This window comes from Podarcis gaigeae (assembly GCF_964106915.1).
Source record: "Podarcis gaigeae genome assembly, chromosome: 3".
NCBI lineage: Eukaryota > Metazoa > Chordata > Lepidosauria > Squamata > Lacertidae > Podarcis > Podarcis gaigeae.
Genome location: NC_139680.1, coordinates 13,363,027 through 13,385,660, shown reverse-complemented (window position 1 = coordinate 13,385,660; position 22,634 = coordinate 13,363,027). Strand labels below are relative to the sequence as shown.

General features: G+C 42.7%; 1 protein-coding gene across 9 annotated transcripts in view; it reads right to left on the bottom strand.

Annotated features, from left to right (window-relative positions):
• Positions 1-22,634, bottom strand: part of PLCB4 (phospholipase C beta 4) — a 665,275-nt gene that overhangs the window by 607,724 nt on the left and 34,917 nt on the right. Inside the window, exon 1 of one of the 9 annotated variants that reach the window (XM_083730050.1) lies at positions 3,116-3,355. The exons of the other annotated variants lie outside the window; for them this stretch is intronic. The gene's annotated coding sequence lies outside the window, so the exon portion shown is untranslated. Of the gene's footprint in view, positions 1-3,115; positions 3,356-22,634 lie in introns of those variants that run through there. 9 annotated transcript variants of the gene reach the window in all.

Sequence of the window (22,634 nt, the reverse complement as noted above, 5' to 3'; positions counted from 1 at the left end):
CTAATAGGTATCTAAAGTCATTTGCACATGTTGCCATGCAACTAGTCCATGCAGAATGTAGGCACCCTATTTATAGAAATGAGCAAACCAGTGATATTTTAGGGAGCAGGCTAGCAGGCGGGGCCCATTACTTACATCATAGGAGCCGACACAACACAAAATACTGTTGCTGTATGTAGGTTTTATTTTATTTGTTATTTATCTTATATTTTGAAAATGTACATCCAGGTGTGTTTTTTCCTTTAATTTTTTTTGGGGGGCCCCCAAAAGATTGGAGCCTAAGCTATAGCTTGTTTAGTTTAGACGTAAATCTGGCACTGCAGTGGGCCATGTGAGATTTGGAGTGGGCCAAGAGGTATGAACCATCTTCCACACACACCCCAAAAAGTGCCTTTCACACAGAGGACTGATGCCTCCACAGGGTCATTCTTCCTGGCAAATCGCTTTCACGACTTTGTCATTTCAAAATGCCTTTGGTATATGTAATGGTTCTAGGGGTTGCTCGTGCGTAAGTTGCCGCCACTCCTGGTTGAACCCTTTCTGTCTGGACAGCCTTTCACCCGTGGCTGTATCAATCGCTGGCAGAATCCGTCAGTGGGCGTTTCTTGAACTTCTTCCAGCAAAGAAGTTCTTTGATGCCAAGTCTCCTCCTACTCTCCCTGCGCGGAAGTCTTCTGCGCAGGTAGGATGTGGGCAGCGGAGTACCCGTGCTCTCCCCGCTGGTCTCCGGCAATGAGTCCTGGAGCCTCCTCTCCGATTCCCCCATCTGCCCCCCTTCTCCACTGGTGTGATGCTGATTTCCTTCCCCAGCAGATGGGCTGCCTCTCTCCCTACTGGGACCCTCTCCGGCATCCCTCCGGAGCCTTCCCTCCGCCTCTGGCTCTGATGGCAGTTCCCTGACAGTATAGGACTCCAAAAATGTATAAGACAAGTAAAAAAAATCTGCTGGAAATGTAAGGAAGGAACCTTCTACCATATGTGGTGGTCATGTAAGGTAATAAAAGCATTCTGGGAAATGATCTATAATGAATTGAAAAAAATGTTTAAAATAACCTTTATAAAAAATAAAAAATAAGATTTTTTACTAGGAATTGTATGTTCCGACATCCCAAAGGAGCAGAAAAGATTTTTTACATATGTGACAACAGCCACACAGATGCTACTAGCCCAAAGATGGAAAGAAGGCAAAGTTCCTACCAGAGAGGAATGGCAAACTAAGCTGGTGGACTATGCCGAAATGGCAAAACTGACCGGAAAGCTTAGGAACCAAGAAGACCAAAACTTCAACAAAGAATGGGGAAAAAATATAATTTATCAAGGAGACCACTGTAAGCAGATGAAAACATTCACAGGATTTAATAACACTTGTAATGTAGCAAATATCATGGACAATATGGAGAGATGTAAAAAAATGGATTATGAAATAATATGCACTTGAAAAGGTTGATAATAGGACCCACAGGGGGGAGAGTGGGAAGTCTGGAGATTCAGGAAAATCTCTAAATATGGATATGTATTTTGTATTGTTATAATTCTAGACTTGTAAAATCAAATAATTTTTTTTCCAAAGAAGCAACAACCTGTTAGAATGTGTGTGCACTTGAATTTGAGTTTCCATTCTTCATCACACATGTGCACATTGCAAATTAGACAGCTCATTCATTAGAGCATGAGACTCTTAATCCCAGGGTTGTACGTTTGAGCCCTACATTGGGTGAAAGATTCCCTTCTAACACTACAATTCTATGATTTTATGAGCATGGACACCAAGGGACAAGGACGTAGGCCTACTATTCTACATGCTGTGGTTGAAAATATCCATGTTTACCTAGTATATTTTCTTTACTTATATAAATTTATTTATTTGGTTTTTCAGATTAAAATTTCACAGTCACACGTCTAACATACAACATAAAAACAAGATTCCAAGGAATCTCTTGGACTTTCCTCCTCCTCTTTGTGGGTCCTATTGTCAATCATTTCCTCCTGCATCTTTTATACTAATCCAAATCTTTTATCTCTCCATTGTATCCAAAATTCATCATTAAACGACAAGTGACATTCCAATCCTACTAACGATCTTAGCTGTTTACAATGGTTTTTAAGATAAATTATAAAATTTCCCCATTCCTTATTAAAGGAATTATTCATTTTAGCCATTTTGGCATAATCCATCAACTTGATCTGCCATTCTACTCTGGTAGGGACTTTATCTTCTTTCCATCTCTGGTACCTCGTATAATTTCAACCAAAGGCATCCACCTTCATGGTTTTGAAATGCTGAGATCTGACTGAGCTTATGGCTCAGTTGATTCTCCCTTGCTTGCCTCGATGTGAAACATCAGTGCCCTGCTTCCCTGTCCACCCCAAACCTTCGCAGCTGCCGAAACAAACAGGAAACGTTGTCAAAAGCATTTTGGGGTGCATCTGCTTCATCATAACCAAAACCATATCCACTTCAATATTAGCGGCTCAGTTAAGTTATAGGAAACAGCAGTTGTGGTTAGTGTTGTTCAAGACACCCTGAGACAAGGTTAGACATTGTATAAACAGGAGTGAAAAACCTGTGGCACTCTAGATGTTTGCCAAACTGCAAGTCCCATCATGCCAAATCATTTGCCATGCTGGTTAGGGCTGGCTGATGTTGGACTCCAATAGCAACTGGAGTGACACAGGCTTCCCAACCTTGGAATAAAGCATGCAGAAAATAAGAGATGTCAGCAAGCTGTTATTTATTGGCTGGGGAAGCGAAGAGAATGGCCGCTCAGATAACAATCCTTGTTGCACTATCATTGCTCCCTTGTCCACCTGTGACCCATCACAGAGTATCCATTCAAAAGTGAGAGCCCTGCCCGACCCCCACTGAAACAATCCGGTTCCAGATATCTTTCCGAGAGAAGCTGCACACAGGTTTCATTTGGGCAAAGCAAAAAAAGGAATCAACACGCGTCACTCAAACGTGAAATGCCATTTCCTCCTTCCCTCACCCGTGCCTAATTTTCCACGCAGAGAGACCAGCTGCATTTAACAGCTCCATAAGAAAACATCTCCAGCAATTAGGAAGCCCACCTGAAAATGAATTTCTGGGTTACATAAAACGATGCTGCGTTTTTACCTTTTCTTCCCAGCCTCTCGTGCTGCACGGACTGATTACCTTTTCACCTCGCACAGACACAAAAGGTTTGACCAGGAACTTGCAGACACAGCTTTGGAAAATATTCCAATGTCACTGAGCTAAAAGGCCGCCCGAGTTGACTGAGCTGCAAATTCGCCTCTGGGTGTATCACATGGCTGAGGCTGTTGCCTGCCTCTGTATGATCTGCCTTGTTCTCTGAGAGTTTACCTCTCCAATTCCACCACCCCCCTTCTCTCTCACTTCCTTTTAAAAGGAAAGGTCCATGTATTTTTCCCTTTGACATAACTGAACTGTGTAACTTAAAGCTTCTCACACTATTAAATTTCAAGGTCTCTAGTTGCTTCTGCGATGCATTGTATTACACAGAAATTAGGGAAGCCATAAAATCATTAAAAGTGTAGTGTTTATGGATAAATCTACAGGTCAGATTCTCTCCTTCTCTCTCTCTCTCTCTCTCTCTCTCTCTCTCTCTCTCTCTCTCACACACACACACACACACACACACACACACCCAAAAACTATTTTAGAATATGCTTCAAGAAAAACTCATACTTGAAATTGTAAGTATACTGATTTTTCCAGCTCTTCTCTTTCACCTCTGAAACACAGTCATCATAGCCACTGATAATAAGTCTTGTACCCCATGAATTTGTCTGATTCTCTTTCAAAGCCAGCCAAATAGTCCAGTTCCCATCAGCATCTACCAGCATGATGGGGGATGCTGGGAGTCATAGCAAACATAACAAACATCTGGTGGGCATCTGGTAGGGCAAGACTGCTCTGTTCTTACCATATTCCTATTTGCTGTAGGTATAGACCAATTCTTCAGTCCATTCTCACATATTATTATAAACCTGGTCTCTTGACAGGGAACGTAAAATAGGTAAAATAGGGTTGCCTCTCTTTTTCTGGCCAAAGGTTTTCAGCTATTTTGAAGGGAAATCACCAAAAATGACACTGCCGACATGGGTTGCCCGGATACTGTTTCTGATGGCCAAATCCTGGCTATGTCCAGGAAATTCCGTGTGTGTGTCAACCCTAATCTGGTAAAGTCATTAAACCAGTGAGTTTTACATGGCAGTGATATGCTCTGACGTTAAGTCCTATTGCATTCAATGTGACATACTCTCAAGAAAGCAAGTGTGTGCAGCATCACAACCAAAAGTGGCTTCTGTTCTAAGGGCATTGCAAGAAACGCTACAAGGAAACAAGATGTGCAGGAGCTAAACCTCCAGAACAAGTGGGGAAAGGTTGCTCCCTCTGAGGTCATGGCCCCAATCATCCACCATGGCACCATTCGTGAGGTGCCATTTTCACCACAAAAGGCAACATTTTGTGAGGCACAGTCACGTTGGCCAACCCATCTGCCTGCTCTTCCAACACAAATTTCCCATGCCCATTCACACATCCACTGTGCCTCTTTATAGCTTCTTGGGGAGGAGAAGGCAGAAAAACAAACCCGTCTCCACCGCCAAAGCAATCTGGGTGGTGCCCTCTCACAAAACAGTCTTTCCATTTTGCCCAAAACACTGAACACAGCCACCATGTTGGAAAACACCACTGTCACAATCGACAACGCAATAAGCTGCTACAGGTTTTGCACACTTCCTGCAAACACTGGACACGGGCAATTCTTTGCGGAGGGGGGAAAAACAACACCACTGATATTCTTCTACGAGACCATAAAAAGGAGGAGGAAATCCTCACGCTACACAGGATATTCCTCACAGACGCAAGTAATTATCAATGCAATCACTACCGTTCAATCTATACCTCAATTATGGCCTGGATTTCTTATTAGTATCAAAGCTCATTACCTCAGTAATTTGGCACTCTGAAAGCTCTTCAAGGGAAAGGAAGGAGGAAAGGGACCCTAGTATTCTGGAGAGCGTTGGTTTTGTTTCAAAGGATATTTACTGAAATGCATGAAACCACAGCCGAGCTGTTCTGATTAAAGCTCCCATTCCCAAGTACCGCTAAACAGAAACAAATGCTACTCTTAGCTTTAGTTCCACAAAAATGCTTCAGCCTTGATTATACTAATAGGCTGAAAACACTTATCCTCCCCCCGCACACAAATAATATATATATGTCAGAGGTTTACAAAATGCCCTTTAGCACCAATGATGGAATGGACACAGGGATGCATGTAAGACGGCTGCCTGGACAGAGTTAGACTATTGGCTTATCTAACATAACATTAGCAGAAGTTCTCCTGAGACAGCCCTGAAACTTAATAAAGTTGTTGTCAGTGTAGACAATACTGGGGAGGCTGCCCAAAGGCAGTTTCCAGCATTCCTATGTTACTGAACATTGTACAAACTCTTTTAAAAAAATTATTTATTTGGTTTTTCAGATTAAAATTTTACAATCACATATCCAACAAGACACGATTCCAAGGACTTTCTTGGACTTTCCCCCTCCTCCTATTGCTAATCATTTCCTCCTGCATCTTTTATGATAATCCAAATCTTTTACATTTCCATTGCGTCCAAAATTCACCATTAAACTACAAGTGTTATTCCAATCCTACTAACAATTTCAGTTGTTTACAATGGTTTTTAAAATTATAAAATTTCCCCATTCTTATTAAAGTTTTGGTCTTCCTGATTTCCGATTCTTCCAGTCATTTTAGCCATTTTGGCATAATCCATCAACTTGAGGTACCATACTTCTCTGGTAAGGAATTTATATTCTTTCCATCTATGGGCAAACTCTTACACATTGTATAAACTCAAACTCCATTACGCAAAAAAGGAAAACAGGGGAGAAAAACCCAGGAGAATGCAAGCAATCAACTGGGTTCCCAGGCCTTTAAATTACCTTTTAACCTTTTTATAATGCTATTCTGAACATCGTATATTTTAGTCCCTGCTTAATTCTTATTGTTTTTGCTAACAAGGCTGGGGTTTCTTAACCTGACATTACTGTGACAGGGCTGAAGTTGCTTTTGCTGCAGTTAACCTGCGAATGTGTGTGTGAGAGAGTAATATTTACCGTATTTTTTGCTCTATAAGACTCACTTTTTCCCTCCTAAAAAGTAAGGGGAAATGTGTGTGAGTCTTATGGAGCGAATGCAGGCTGCGCAGCTATACCAGAAGCCAGAACAGCAAGAGGGATTGCTGCTTTCACTGCGGAGCAATCCCTCTTGCTGTTCTGGCTTCTGAGATTCAGAATATTTTTTTTCTTGTTTTCCTCCTCCAAAAACTAGGTGTGTCTTGTGGTCTTGTGCGTCTTATAGAGCGAAAAAATACGGTATATATTGCTGTATCATGAAAGTATATCACAGCAGTTTACAACAATATAGAAACATAAAACCAAACAATAAAATTATAGAAAGTTAGAAATCACTGAAATGCAAAAAGAAATTAAAACAAACCATCAACAAGTCATTTGGGGGGGGGGTGTACTCTTAATTGCCTGCATAGGCCTGGAAGAATAGTTTTCCTTTTTTTCCCCAACTGGCATTTAAAAGTTACCACTGAATCTCTAGTGGCAGGGTGTTCCACAAGACCGGGCCTATGACACTAAAGGCTCAGTTTCTCACTGTTGTCAAATGAGCCTCACCAACTCGGAGAAAAGATGCTCCTGCAGATGATCTCAGTGATCAAGCTGGAATATAAGGGTTCGGGCAGTCCCTGAGGTATCATTTTATTTATGAACAGTCTGTATCTTCTTGTGTTTGAATGCTTTAATTCTGTTGTTTTGGATTGCTGCCTACAAACTTCTGGCATGGAATGGCAAATAAGCAAACAATCCGGACAACTTTAAAAGCATCCTTTTGAATCTCGCAGGGAAAGAATATTAGGTTTAAGGAGAGAAGGGCAACATCTAGCGGACTGTTTAAAAAGCTCGAACCCAGAAATGCTTGGAAAGTCGGGTCTTTGTGAAGTCCCAGACAAAATGAGCAGATTTGCACTGCTGAGACTGACATATGCCTCTCAGTCCTAACTCAGGTTGTTGTGATGAAGTTCTCACCAGATTAAACATACTTTAAAAAAAGAAGAAGTAGTCATATAGCTGAAAGAAAAGAACCCATTTCAGGGTTGGTGACATAACAGAAAAATGTTCCCCATCAAATCAGCATAGCCTTGCAAAAGCCACATTAAATTTGTCTGACATTAGTTTTAGGGTTTGTTTGTTTTTAAAAAATGCACGCACCCTGAATTATTATTTTTTTGCAGTTGCCTATTATATAGGATAGGGAGGCGGGTGGCACTGTGGGTTAAACCACAGAGCCTAGGACTTGCCGATCAGAAGGTCGGCGGCTCGAATCCCCACGACGGGGTGAGCTCCTATTGCTCGGTCCCTACTCCTGCCAAGCTAGCAGTTCAAAAGCACGTCAGAAGTGCAAGTAGATAAATAGGTACCGCTCCGGCGGGAAGGTAAAGAGCGTTTCCGTGCGCTGCTCTGGTTCGCCAGAAGCGGCTTAGTCATGCTGGCCACATGACCCAGAAGCTGTACGCCGGCTCCCTCGGCCAATAAAGTGAGATGAGCGCCGTAACCCCAGAGTCGGCCATGACTGGACCTAATGGTCAGGGGTCCTTTACATTATATAGGATATCTGATGCTACAATCCACCCTCCAACCATACATAGATGGGGAACCTTTGGTATGTAGACTTAATGAGCCATGCCAGCCACCCGCCCCCAATTTGGAATACAAGGCCATTTTGGCCAAGCCATGCCCACCTGGTCTGCTCACCTGACGCTGTATATGACAGGGAAGGCCTGGTAAAGAGAAAGGCTGTGGGGTTGCAGGCACTGTTGGCCAGCAGACTGGCAGCACCTGCAGAGACCTGTGCAAAGCTCTGCACACACTAACTACAGTGGTACCTCTGGTTAAGAACTTAATTCGTTCCGGAGGTCCGTTCTTAACCTGAAACTGTTCTTAACCTGAGGTACCACTTTAGCTAATGGGGCTTCCCGCTGCCACTGCGCCGCCACCGCCACACGATTTCTGTTCTCATCCTGAAGCAAAGTTCTTAACCCGAGGTACTATTTCTGGGTTAGTGTAGTTTGTAACCTGAAGCATATGTAACCCGATCTACCATTGTACTTTGAAAGCACCAACTATCAACTGGGCATCAGCACATGGTGCAGTGCACGACACTTTGCAAGCCTTCGTCATCAGCTGATTGTCAGGGCTTTTGCACACTGCACCGGGCACAAACAGTTCACATGATGCCATTGTGACATTAGGTGATTGACAGGTGGACAGTCCTGCCCCCCTTATATATGTCCTGAAGAGGATAGGACAGACAAGTCTGCAATCCACCAACCAAATCCAATTTCCTGCCACTGTCCTAAAGTGGATTATTTTAATAATAATAATAATAATAATAATAATAATAATAATAATAATAATAATAATACAGCTTAATGCATAAACGGAATGGAACTATGTATAAGACCGTATGAAAGAGCAAATGATATATACGTGTGTCAATTTAAAAGTGCATATGGAAGGCATCTTCAAGTCCTTGCAGTTTGTATCATTACAACACTACATAGGAGTAGAAATTAATCTAACGGTGTTCCTAACCTTAGAGTAGCTCGCTCAACCTATTAAACAAGTCACATCAGAAAAAAAGCCCCATCTGAATTTCTCTTTTAGATATGAGAGCAAAATTGACTTCCAAAATCTGCAGTGACACCAATTCATTAGCAATCTGCCATTCTATTTTATTTTATTTTATTTTCAGACTTAAGTTTGGAACATTGTGCATGCCGAGTTTGCTGCACTTCCAAACTGCACATTTCCCCGCTTTACATCTTACCAACAAGCATTAGTACACATGTTCATTCATTAAACCACAGCATAAAATCAAGGAATCCTCATACTTCTGTGCAATCACATGAGGATTCCTTTTTTGCATCGACGGACATTCGTAACCTGCAAGTGGTGGCGGAGGTAAGGATGCAAAGTGAAAAGTCAGAAGTTGCGCGGGTACATATTCCAATATTAATTTCAGACATTCTCGTATTTAAACCAGAAATTAGGAAAAAAGGGTGGAGAAAACCTATGCGGTAATGATGGAAGAAATGTGCATCTTTGCTTCTGACATCTAACCTGTGATGATTTTATGCATAATACTGCTCATGCATATCGAAAAGATAAAAACTGAGAATGCTAAAGCACAGGTTGAACAAACACAAACCCCTGTGTTGCAAAATGGGACAATCTACAAAAACGCAACACGCTGGCTAATAACTGTTAGTAAATATATAATTGGTATGATGTCATTCAAAATATACAAATAAGCCACTTCAAAACAATATATATAACATACAACACATCTCACAAAATATACGCCAACGGTTTGGCGTTCCTCACTATTCATTGGTTGTTTGAATCTTTGTTTGACTCTGATACATATAACAACCTGCAGTTACTTGTACATTTTGTGAAATGTGTTGTATGATATATATATATAGTGTTTCGAAGTGGCTTATTCGTATATTTTGAATGACATCGTACCGATTATATATTTACTAACAGTTATTAGCAAGCGTGTTGCGTTTGCATTTTTGTAGAAAGTACAGGTTGAGACATAGTAAATACATACAGAACCCACTCCTGGCCGTGATGCCTACAAAACACACATGCTCCACAAAAACTTCTGGTATCTTTAGGTAAATCACTTACAGTGAAACTCTATGCATTCCTACTCTGAAGCCACTCCCATAGAGTTCAGCTGGAGATACCAGGAAAATGTGTAGAACAGGATTTGGGTTTGGAAATGAAATACAATGAATTGAAAAGGATGTTCAAAATAACTTTTGTAAAAAAAAAACACACACACAAAAAACACCCAGAAAATTTTCTTTTGGGAATTATAGGGACAAAACTACTTAAATTGTATAGAAATTTATTGATGCTACTACAGCAGCATGAATGCTACTTGCCATAAAGTGGAAAGAAGCAGAAGTCCCAGCAAAGGAAGAATGGATACAAAAACTTGTGGAATATGCAGAAATGGCGAAACTTACCAGGAGAATAAGAAATCAAGATTGCAAACTTTTTATAAAAGAACGGAAATGGTTTATTGAATATTTACGGATAAATTGCGAACTGATAAAAACATTAGCAGGATTATTGTAATAACCTGCAGTTTCATAAACAAATATAGTTAATGCAGATAATTAAATGAGCAAATTAAATGAATTTGGATATGCAGAAGATATTGAAAAATAAATTTAAGGAACCGCAGAAAGAGGGGGAAAGGAAGTCAAACTTTGAAATGTTAAATTGATTGCAAAACTAATGAAATGTATAAGCTTGAAAAGTATAAAAAAGAACCTTTTTTGAAAAAAAAAATGTGTACAACAGTATTCCCCAACCTGGTGCCCTCCAACTCTTTTGGGACTACAACTTCCATCAGCCCTAGCCAGCATGGCGAATGGATAGGCATAATGGGAACTGTAGTCCATCTAGTGGGCGCTAGGCTGAGGAGGTTGGTTTGCACCATGACGACTACTCCTTGTTTTTACTTTGTCCAGCCCACATATTTGACTCCCTGAAAACTCAACTGTACCACAGCTGAGGCCTGAGAGAGCAAATAGGTTTTTCATCCGCCATGCAGATACTCTTTATATTAAAAAAAAATTGATACTATTTGAAAAACTCAAACATAGTAATTAGAGCAAAAGCAGAGGCATGGTGTAAATTTGATTTGGAACCAAGTTAATAGAACTGATATCCCTGGGTAAAAGGTGTACTGTTTAATATACCAGGATCAGGAGATAATGAGTTCACGAAATTAAGCATTTCTAAGAGTACCCACTAAAAATAGATATTTAGCACAGAAACCTCTACGAGTAGCCTGAAGTTTGTTTGTTTAGCGGAGCCCCATAACAGAGTCAAAAAGAGACAGAAAATGGACCACGTTACTCCTATTTATCTAAAGCCAGTCAACTACCAACACCAGACAGTCTGCTAAGGGACTGAAAAGCAGAAAGCAGTACAAGAGCCAGAATCGGCTTCTGCTCAGGACACCTGCAAGACAGATGATCTTTTGCCCGATGCTGGAGCCAAATGCAGCATGTACAATTATTATTAATACATCAGTATTAATATGCATGGGCACTTGGCAGAACAACAACAAAAGCCCGGTAAACTTCCCATCCCCAAGGAGCTGGCAATCTCAAGGCCAAGCCATCAGTGGAAAGCATGCCTGGGCAAGAAGTGCAGGAAAATGCTATTCTTAAACTCTACAGCAGAACCTCCACTTCTCAATGTACTTAGCAACGTAACGTTCCTAGTCAGGATCTTAGCCTTTTAAAAAACCTCCAAAGACTCCTGCCTGCTCTGTTAAGTTCTACAAGGTGCTGGATGCAAACAGCAGTAGCATTAAGATATGTTTGTCTTTAAAAAAATACAGTGGCATCTCAGTTTATGAACTTAATCCATTCCGGAAGTCCGTTCTTAAATTGAAACCGTTCTTAAACTGAGGCATTCTTTCCCTAATGAGGCCTCCCACTGCCAGTGCCCTTCCACCATTCAGCTTCCATTCTTAGACTGAGGTAATGTTCGCAAACCGGGGCACTACTTCCAGTTTTGCGGAGTTCATAAACCGAATAGTTCGTGAACAGGGCTGTTCTTAAACCGAGGTACCGCTGTATATGCCAGTTGAATTAAAGATTACATGGCTTACTGCCCCCTTTTGTAACATGCAAATGAATGAATGAAAACCATAAACAGTAAGCTCAATGCCCTTGGTTTATCTGTACAATAAAACAAAGATGGAAGGTTTCATCAAATCCGAATTAGCTCTTGCCTGAAGAATCAAAAGATACTGAGCCGCAAAATTCATTGACTGGGACCCATGGAATATGCTCATGATCTATAACTCTCAGTCTGGATTTTAAATTGGGGCTTCTGGTAGCCAAATATTACTGGAGTTTAACAGGTTTCAGATACTGAAGAGCTTTTACTCTATCAAGATAAATAAATTAGCATTTTAGGGGATTGATGATGGTTGAATAAATGGCATATGTAAACCAGATTTACAATACCTATTTATAATCTCTTTGTTAACTTCTTATTATTATTATTCAGCATTCTATATATTGTTGTTATTTGTCGATTTAGATAACTGGGTGACAAAAAGACAACAACAACCCACCCTATACACAATACTTAGAAGCCAAGATCATCTGTAACAAAATCTTTTTTTTTTATAAATATTTATTAAGATTTTTTTTATAAAAGAAATACATAGATAATAAACAACATTACTTGTACCATAACAAAATTTCATAACTTGTTTGGACTTCCTCACGTCTCCTGCTCCCACTTACATCGTTAAAAAAATTTTTTTCAAGCAAATTATCATCTTATTTGCAATCTTATATCCACTCATTTAAGTATAGTCTAGCAATTCTCCGAAGGGTTTATGTTTATGTAACAAAATCAAAGTGTCTAGGAAGTGCAGCATATAAAGGACAACACTGCATTTTATAATTAAGTTGTATTTTCTGTATCCTGAAATTCTGATCAGCTGGTTCACTGCTCGAACGACAAGTTTGTAAACTGGAATAAAGCTGAGTTACTCAGTGCCTACTATAAGCCACAGTTTATGTTTGTGGGGACATACTAAACTGTGGTTAATGGAAATTAGAAGCAAAAACTGATTTCCTTGTGACCATTCCAGGGAAAGGAACAGGAGAAAATGAGCAAAAGCTCATGATTTAGTATGACATATCTGTTCAGAACAGTATTTCATCCCTGGTCAACTAAGATCTACTGAGCAAGGGCATCTTTAGGCTCACCAGCTAACAACATAAAGACCAAAGGATGCCCAGTGCAGAGTACTCACAAAAATTCTAGCTTCCTAAAACCAATTTTTACTATTTCCTACTTTAGGTCATGGGGAAGGGTACTGGTTAAGGGCATAAGCCAAGCTGAAAAGTGTTTTGAATTTCACTCAAGTCATGAAATTAATGGGCAAGCTCAAGCACACCACTCATTCACAGCCTTATTCCACTAACATAACATAGGGATAACAACTGGCTACAGGGTCCCTCAAGCACTTCAGATTCAGGTTACATTCTAATTTGGCAGAGGTGATTTGAACATACATTCTATGCCCTGAAAATGAATGCCACAGGCACAGGTATGGGAAACCAGCCTTATTAGAAAAACTAACCAATAAACTGAAACTGACATGGGGACACATAGAAGAAGACGCCTTCACCCCGGTATGGTTCTCCTGTATCACATATATAGCCCAACAAGAAACCACCGACAGCATACAAATCAATCTGGCTAACCTGATCCAAAAATACACACCATTCACACACAAAAACAAATTCCAAAGACAACCAACCACACCTTAGGCCACCTGACTTAAAGGTAAAGGGACCCCTGGCCATTAGGTCCAGTCGCGGATGACTCTGGGGTTGCGGCGCTCATCTAGCTTTACTGGCTGAGGGAGCCAGCGTACAGCTTCCGGGTCATGTGGCCAGCATGACTAAGCCGCTTCTGGAGAACCAGAGCAGCACACGGAAATGCCATTTACCTTCCCGCTGGAGCAGTACTACTTGCACTTTGATCTACTTGCACTTTGATGTGCTTTCAAATTGCTAGGTTGGCAGGAGCAGGGACCGGGCAACGGGAGCTCAGCCCGTCACAGGAATTTGAACTGCCGACCTTCTGATTGGCAAGTCCTAAGCTCTGTGGTTTAACCCACAGCGCCACCCACGTCCCTGTCTTACCACCAAGGAAATACAACAAGCAAATAGTAAGAGAATCCATACAAGTGATGCTGACACAATGCCCCACACATACACTAAGAAGAAGTATAGAAGCATAACCACCCCACTCCACCCAGCCCTCCCTCCTCCCCCTTTTTTCTTCCTAACCTAACACTGTATGCAACACTAATGTCTCACAACAAATGAAACTGAGAAAAACACAAGTTGAAAAAAGAGACAATGCACGTACTTTTGTAAACTAAGAAATCTGTCATTTTAAAAAAAATTATAAAGGGGGGGAAGCTAGCCTTCACCATAAGAAGTGGCAAAACCTGCAGCATGAACCACACCGATATGTTCTGTGAAGAATAATAATAATAATAAATAATAATAAATTTTATTTATATCCCGCCCTCCCCAGCCGAAGCCGGGCTCAGGGCGGCTAACAACACTAAAACAGTACAACATTATAAAACATTATAAAAATGAATTAAAATCAAAATTAATGGCAACTATAAACTAAAGTCTTGTAAAGATTGCCAAAGGAGGGAGTCAGGCTGCGCCCTGACCAAAGGCCTGGTGGAACAGCTCTGTCTTGCAGGCCCTGCGGAAAGATGTCAAGTCCTGCAGGGCCCTTGTCTCTTGTGACAGAGAGTTCCACCAGGTTGGAGCCGCAGCCGAAAAAGCCCTGGCTCTAGTTGAGGCCAGCCTAACCTCTCTGTGGCTTGGGACCTTCAAGGTGTTTTTATTTGAAGACCGTAAGTTCCTCTGTGGGGCATACCAGGAGAGGCGGTCCCGTAGGTACGAGGGCCCTACACAAAACATTTCAACAGCCTTCACAAACTGGGCATTTGAATAGACCCTAAAGATGGTAAAAGAAGCAGATTGCCACTCGCCACAGTATACCATTGTGATCACTCATCCAGTTGACATCACTGTTCTCCCTTTCTCCAGTGAATAACTGTGACTGTAAGTTGCTCTTTAGGACTGCAAAGGACAGATTTAGAGACTCAGTTCCCACTATCTAGAATACTTGATTCTTAAACTGTGCTTTGAAGCAACTTAAAATACCCCCAAGAATTGCTGAGCCCTTCAGTTTGAGGTCTGCCTCCCCTTTCAATTTATAATAAAGGCTGCCTTTTTTAAAAAAAAAAAATCAAAACATATTTAAGAATGGCCCTGCCAGTGTGGAAAATTGTTTCCTTTTCAAGAAAGTCTGGTGCAAACATTTCAAAGCTCAAACCCATCAAAGATAGCCAGACGGTCAACTAAAGTACATAGGAAAAGAAAAAGAAAAAAGAAAAGCTCAGTGGTGAGTTCACTGTATGTCTAGTCATAAACAATCATATGTAAGTTCATGATGATCAAGTTATTTGTCTTGTCATTCATAGTATATAACTTCCGGGGCTTTAATTCCTTTTCAGAACTGAGATGCAACTGAACTGCTGAAAAGCAAGAAATATCAAATATCGTGTTCATGAACAGAAATCTCAAGTCCTTAACATGATTATATCCTCCCTCATATAAGCAAATTCCCTGCATGCAGAAAAGTATCAAATCAGGCATATAGCTAAGGTGCAATATGCTTGTTTTCTACGTTTGTAGGAAACGTTTCGTATGGGCAAAAATATGGGCATCCCCAGCTGAAATAGTAAAATATAGACTGGTCACCAGAGGGTGAATTTGAACTAGTTGACTGCCCCACAGAAGCAGACTGGCAAGCTCACAGCTGGAAGGCACTAGAGCAAACACCCCTATATTTAGGAGCACAAATAGGATGACCCCATTTTCACTGGAGAAATGTTGTAGGGGATGGAATAGGATGCCCCTATTTTCACCCGAGAAATGTCGGAGGGGACGAGAAAGGTTTTTGCGCTTTGCACAGTCTTGGCGATTCAAGAAAGACCTTCTGTGATTTCTAGTTGTGAATTTGGCAAAGGTCCATATATATTTTCCTAGATATCTGCCAGGGACTGGGCAGAGAAGGAATGGTGGAGACTGCCGCCCCATTCTGACATCTCCAGAGAGGAGGAAGAGGAAGACAGTATAAATTTACAACAAGGGTTTGAGGGAGGTTGCAGCTCAGAGGCAGATGAGGGGAAAAGTTGGGAAATCATGGGAGAGCCAGAACAACACCCAGCTGACACGTTGTCATTAGAAAGCATCCCAGACCCTCCATCTCCCAGAACCCGGCAAGCCTTAAAAGTAGGAGAGCAAAGAGCTCAAAGACAGAGGGCACGTAGCAGCACCCATAAGAGAGATGAATGAGGAAGTGGGAAAGACGGGGGGTGGAGATTCACTTGGGACAACCCCATTATCCAGGAGGCTAGGTTCTATAGCCTCTCTCTGTGGTGATTGAAATAATAAGAAACTTTTCCTTGTCTTTACACTTTCCTGGACAACCGGCTGGGAGCCGCTGACAGCATCCTGACAATATCACAGTCCAAGGATCTAGTCCAGTTACTCACCCTGTCAATATAGAGCGAGCATTGGGATTGCACCCCCTGATGCAAGTCAAAAAGGGGGAGGCGATGGCAGAGATGGACTGCAATGTACAGATTTGTGTGCAAGTACACTCATCCCAAATACACGTGGTGGAGTGTGCCCACAAGCCCTCTGCTCCTTCATAGCTTGGCTTGTTTGTGAACTGACTCCCATTTCTGCCAAAGCTGGTTTGAGGACTTTGAGCGTTCTACTCCACAGAACAATTCCACAGCCCCGCTCTTAATGCACAACTGACCTTAATCTTTGAACCCTGCAGTGTACGGAAAGCTAAAAAGTAGAAAATGCTGAGCTGCAGAGCCAGAGCTGGAATGAAGCTCCACTTAAGGGAATTCTGCCATCGCAAGAGGATTGGACTTGATTATTCTTAAGTCTGACGTGACAGATGGTCTATCTCGAAGGAAGGCGATCCCATAACAGCCCAGCAGCACCACATGCAGCGCAAAACTACTCGGAAGAAAGTCTCGTCCTATTCAATGTTGCATTCTGAGCAAAACTTTATGAGAAGGCAGTTTTCACTGGTAAGCATTTATTTGACAACAATATTCAAGGCAACAAAACTATTTAAATGTGGCATTCAGCGTGCCAATTAGTAACTGTTAAATGGTTGTTCTTTTCAGACAGAACTCACCAGAACTCAGATCTGGCACCTCTCAGGTGGGCGCCATTGCCATGATAAAAGAACAAGGGAGGTGTTCATGGTGAGTTCTGGCACCCCTTTTTCTAGAAAAATAACACTGACTATAATATAAAAAAGGGATGCGGATGGCGCTGTGGGTTAAACCACAGAGCCTAGGACTTGCCAATCAGAAGGTTGGCGGTTCAAATCCCCATGATGGGGTGAGCTCCCGTTGCTCGGTCCCTGCTCCTGCCAACCTAGCAGCTTGAAAGCACGTCAAAGTGCAAGTAGATAAATAGGTACCGTTCAGCAGGAAGGTAAACAGCGTTTCCGTGCGCTGCTCTGGTTCGCCAGAAGTGGCTTAGTCATGCTGTCCACATGACCCGGAAGCTGTATGCCGGCTCCCTCGGAAAATAAAGCGAGATGAGCGTCGCAACCCCAGGGTTGGCCCCGACTGGACCTAATAGTCAGGGGTCCCTTTACCTTTATTAATATCAAAACACAGCCAATTTTTATCGTAAGAGCAATATTATTCATATTAATAATCTCAAGGGTAGAAACCATGGTTTCACTACATGGGAGCTCAATCTTGAGTTCAAAACTCATGGAAAGGGCTCATCCAGCCTTGACCTAGCCCTGTCACTTTCCTCCAGAGAAAACCCCATCTGAATCAGAGCAAGCATTAATTGGGTTTTATCAGGATTGAGGTTTGCTCTGATTTATCACTAAAGAGCAGGTTTACCTGGGGAAAGTGGTACGGCAAGGGCAATACCATATGGATCCGTGCCTAGAAAGCCCAGGACAAGCAGAAAACCACTCATAGAATCCTAGAATCTTAAGAGTTGGAAGGGACCCATAGGGTCATCTAGTCCAACCCCCAGCAATGGAGGAATCTCAACTAAAGTATCCATGACAGATGACCATCCAACCTATGTTTCAAAACCTCCAAGGAAGGAGAGTCCATCACCTCCTATGGAAGTCTCTTCCACTGCTGAACAGCTCTTACTGTCAGAAAGTTTTTCGGAATGTTTAGTCGGAATCTCCTTTCTTGCAACTTGAAGCCATTGGTTCGAGTGCTACCCTCCAGAGCAGGAGAAAACAAGCATGCTCCCTCCTCTATATGACAGCCCTTAAGATATTTGAAGATGGCTATCATATCTCCTCTCTGTCTCCTCTTTTCCAGGCTAAACATACCCAGCTCCTTCGAGCGCTCCTCATAAGGCTTAGTTTCCAGACCCTTGATCATCTTGGCTGCTCTCCTCTGCACACATTCCGGCTTGTCAACATCCTTCTTAAGTTGGGGTGCCCATAACTGGACACAATATTTGCTGGACAAAGGACAACCAGAAATGTAGACACACCCTAAGACTGTGGTGTCCAAACGTTTTTCAAAGAGGGCTAGATTTGATGTATTGAAGGGCTGTAGGGGCCAACCAAAGGACCAACCAAAGTTGTTGACCTTTTTTTAGGATTGAAGTTCTTGAGCTTTTTTTTAGAATTTTATTCCAAGAAATAAACTGCCACAGGGGCCGGATTAAACCGACCAGTGGGTCGCATTAAGATATGCCTGCCCTAAGATGCAAATACGCAAGGTGGTAATAGAACAGTTCTAACCTAATACGAATAGGCCTGATAGCTCTATGCATTGAAACCCTTTACTCTAACCAGCAGTTCTCAACCTGTGGGTCCCCAGATGTTGTTGGACTACAACTCCCATCACCCCTAGCTAGCAAGGCCAGAGCTCTGGGATGATGGGAGTTGTAGTCCAACAACATCCGGGGACCCACAGGTTGAGAACCGCTGCCTGTTCTTTCTGTAACCAAATACTGTGAATAATCTTTGCTGATGACATTAAGTTTTCTGGGGAATGAGGGGGTGTGGGGGTCACTGGGTGCTGTGGGGCAAGGGCTAGTGTTTTCAAGTTATACAGTATTATTTCAATCTACAGTGGTACCTCTGGTTAAGTACTTGATTCGTTCCGGAGGTCCATTCTTAACCTGAAACTGTTCTTAGTGGAGTCTGTAACCTGAAGCGTATGTAACCTGAAGCGTATGTAACCTGAGGTAGAACTGTATTTTTTTGTGCCTGTTCTGAAACTCAATAAAAAAATATATGTTCAAAAAACCTCACTGTAAGAAAGAGTGAGATGAATTCTGAACTGTTTAGCTCTCCCATGGATCACTGTGGTAGCTTTCATTAGCATAATTGAGAGCATATTTTATTCTGACCTTTGTAAAAGCTCTCATTTCCCAAACGTGATGGATACTGAATTGCTTTTTCTGAACAAATAACCATCATTTCCTATGGGAAAGCTGCCAATTATACATCGGAGGAAAAGGCTGTATCAGATAACATATAGACATTCGGAAAGTGAGCACAGTTTTGACAATTCTAACCTTGAAGTCAAGTATCAATAAACTGTACTTCCACTTCAACAAAATAAATATATATATATATGGCTTTCGGTTTAAATTTTGTAACCATTTCTTAATCTGTCCTGCTAAAAAGATGCAGCTAGGAAGTTCCAAATGGAGAGAAGAGGTAGACCTCCTATGGGAGCGAGAACATTTTTCTGCCATACTTTGGCAAGAGTCGGAGAGTCCCTGGGGGAGAAGATAACCTGACCCTTCATCCCTTACCTGCTCCTTTCCCCACTTTCTTCCCAAGATGTACCACAGCATCTTTTCCCTCTGTGTGGATTATCCAGCCATCAGTGGTGGTGGTTTGACAGTGGTTCTCAAAGCCTGATGGGCGAGATGCAGGATTGCCTTGTCTGGAGTCCAGTTCCCTGGCACTTAAGGTTTGAGCCCCACCTGCACTGCAAGGGGCTGGCCCTTGCGGTCCCGTCTAACTCTACAATTCTATGGTTCCTTCTTCTTGCTTGCCTCGTCTTGGCACTGAGCCACTGGTATGGAATGATGCCCAGTGGCGTGGTTGGTCCTCCATAGTAGAAGAGGACAGTTTCCCTGACATTGTGTGCTAGGCCAGGGGGTAACCTGTGAAACATGGCCCAGGACCAGTCCAGAATCCAAAGGTTCCACTAGGAGATAGTCCAACAGGGCCAAGGCAGGACAAGAGGCAGGAAACCAGGCCAGAACAGGTACAGGATCTCAGGCAGGATCTGGCATACAGCAATGTTGCTCCCACAACCTGGGGCAGGGTCTGACAGCCTTTTATCTTTGTCGGGGTAATGGCCGGTCCTCATCCCCTGGCGACTCACCTCCCTGTTTCGCCCAAAGGTGAGCACTTCTCCTGTGAGTACTCTGGTCTCTCCTTCTCTCAGACCTTAGTGGCTGCAGCTCGGGAGACGTCGGTGGGTTACTAGACCCAGGGGCCACCTCAGCCTCCCCTGACCCAACCAGTAATGGGACAGCTGTAAGTGATGGCCCAGTTGAAGGCAATGAGGTAATTCCTGCATCTGGAGCCAGGGCAGGCTTAGGCCCCTGACTCGGCCCAGCTGGTGTTTGCTGCAGGGGAACCTGTGCAGACTGGAACTCTTCAGGGTCAGGCCCCAGACTTGGTTCAGATGATGCCTGAGGCAAAGGATCTGGGGCAGACTGAGACTCCTTTGGCTCCGAGCCCAAGTCCCAGGCCATCACACCTTGCCACCAAGGGACAGAACAAAGCATGGTGCCACATTCTTGGTGCCCCATTAGAGCGCTGGTCAATAAGAGCATGCTGACCCTTTCCCCAACAACTGAAAGTCAGGAAGGGTGCCCACTTTAATGGGCACCCACAGCAACCAGCATAATTGACCTCAGGTCTAAACGCCCCCCCCCCCAGCTCCACCACTCAGACAACTGATGCCTTGGAGAGGCGATTGAAAGTAATAAAACATAGAAACTAAGATTGGCAGTGGTTGTAGCCTTAATACTACAGGGTCCCTCAAACCTGCTCTTCATCAGAAGGCAGTCCAAATCTGGGCACTCCTCTCCAAACTGGGATGTTACAAGCTGTGGTTGAGCACTTGCAGGTTCAACACAGCCTGCTCTGCTCTTTCTCATTCCTGCTTTGCAGAGATGGTTGGCCTAGATGGCCTTTGGGAGTCTTTTCAAGCTCTCCAATTCTTTGATTCTATAAGATCGATTCTGCCCTTCGAAGGAAGTCAAACTCAACCTGTCCGAGAATCAGCTTGTCCTAGTCAACTGTTTATATTAAGCAACATGCACTTGTATTTAGGAAATAGCAGCTAGGGAGCTTGATATAATGTTTTGTTTTTTTTTAATGAACTTCTGACAACGAGGTAGACCATGATTTAAAACCAGCCCAACTTGGAGGTGTGGTGAGGAACACGGCCTAAGCAAAACAATTCATTTGCATTTATTTAATTAGCAATCCTTGGCATTTCATCCCCTATTATCTCAAAACGTGGACGAGTAGTGGCAGCATATTTTCAGGGCTCTCTCTGGTGCTGCAGCCTCACTTCATTCTGCAGGCAAACATAGAGATGCCATTTCCCTTTGCCACAAATGGCAGGCAACCCTGGCGCCAACTCTATAGGGCCGAGGTGTCTTCCATCCCCTTAATAACTGCAGGGAGTTCCTCAATGTTGAGGAAGCGTGTGACCTCCTCCCGATGATGTGACATCATATCAATGACATCACACACATGCAGTGCACTCTGGGCCCCCTCAATCATGGGCACAAGTCAGCACCTCTGATAGGTTTTGGAAAGGGGGGGCTTTTGGACACTGTCAGACTCCCTCCCTAAGCCAGAAGCTTCCCCTGACTTTGGGAAGGAGGCACAAGGCTATAATACTTTAATACTCCAGGAACATTTAGTGGACCAGCCTAGTCAGTTGGCAGCACGCCACTAAAATCTATGGCTTAAATACCAGGTATCCCTTAACACTCAGATACATAAAGTGATGCCATGTAACCACAGAACTGAACTTAATTGAAAAGGATACCCTGGAGCACCTTCTCTCATGAAACCACCAGGCCCTTCCCTTTGCACATATTGTGGGCCCCCTTTTATGTCAAGTCCTTATTGATTTTGCAAATTTATATTCTAACTCGTCGCATAACTTTGAAGTGGCTTCCAATAACTCACAGTGAAATGTAATACTCTCAAGCAGCAACCCTTAGGAAAACCAAACAGACCATCAACCCATTTTTTTAAACCCATCGTAAAAGCTACTGTAAAACAGTCAACAGTACAATTGCGGCCACAGGGCTTCTGTGTGTTGGCCTTCACCCATTCGACCCCTGGAGTAGTGATGTAAGACAGACAGCTACACTTGTCCTAGATGTTTTGCTAAGGAGCTCCAATGCTATAGATCACGTCAACTGACTGTTTCATATAAATGTTAAATAGTACTGGAGAGAACACAGATCCCTATGGGACACAGCACAGCAAGGATAAAGCTGACACAGGCATTCCACAGGTGCATCCACCCCAAAAGAAATGAACTTACTGAAATTGAAATACTTTATTTTCACTTGTACAACTTGTATACAGTGAGATTACACAAGCACTCCCCACTCAGCTCTCTTAGTCTTAATTCCCCTCGTTTACTAACCCATACCCACCAAACCCGAAAGTCAGTTGCCCTGTTGTTATCTTTTCATTCAGCAGCCTGACAACCCATGGATAGAAGCTGTTCTTTACCCTGTTGATGCGACTAATCATGCTTCTGTATCTTCTGCCTGAGGGCAGGAGATCAAGAAAGTGCCGGCCA